Here is a 596-nt window from a genome sequence, read left to right on the forward strand (position 1 = left end):
AGGAGCGGTACTTCTCATGAGTCAGATGTGACCTTTCAACATGTTTGTGTTGACAGAAGGCCATCGTGATTTCATCTGCGCACTGGGATCCTGTGCGAGGAGGCATTCGGAGGCATCACGGTGTCTCATGAGCAACTCTGGCTGCTGGGGCTCGCAGGGAACCAAGCATAAGGGGAACAAAGGTTTTTTAAGGTTTGCCTTATCTCAGCTGGGTTACAGTGAGCCTGGGAAGGGCACTGTGATGAGCCCCTCCTGTGGGGCCGGGGTGCTCCTGTGAGCAAATGGCTGTTCTGGGGCTTTAACCCCTCTAACAACCACATTGGTTTGCGTGGATGGCTGAGGATTCCTGCAGAGCACAGCTGGTCCTATTTTAAGGTCAAAGATACTGTTCTTCCTTCCTGAAAGTGCTGCTTAATACTGTAAGGGCCTTTTTCTGGTCCTTGCTCTAGCTTCTTTTTAGATCCTTTAAAAACTGGTCCTCAGGACCATAAATTCACAGAATCACAGAATCACAGAACGTCAGGGATTGGAAGGGACCTCAAAAGCTCATCCAGTCCAATCCCCCTACTGGAGCAGGAACACCCAGATGAGGTTAC

At 50.2% G+C, this 596-nt stretch overlaps 1 protein-coding gene across 1 annotated transcript in view; it reads right to left on the bottom strand.

The window, feature by feature from the left end:
* The window catches only part of CUTA (cutA divalent cation tolerance homolog (E. coli)), a 6,151-nt gene that overhangs the window by 1,430 nt on the left and 4,125 nt on the right, over positions 1 to 596 (bottom strand). The window lies entirely within an intron of this gene.

The sequence above is a fragment of the Mesitornis unicolor genome, unplaced genomic scaffold (genome assembly GCF_000695765.1).
Source record: "Mesitornis unicolor isolate BGI_N332 unplaced genomic scaffold, ASM69576v1 scaffold39701, whole genome shotgun sequence".
Classification (NCBI taxonomy): Eukaryota; Metazoa; Chordata; class Aves; order Mesitornithiformes; family Mesitornithidae; genus Mesitornis; species Mesitornis unicolor.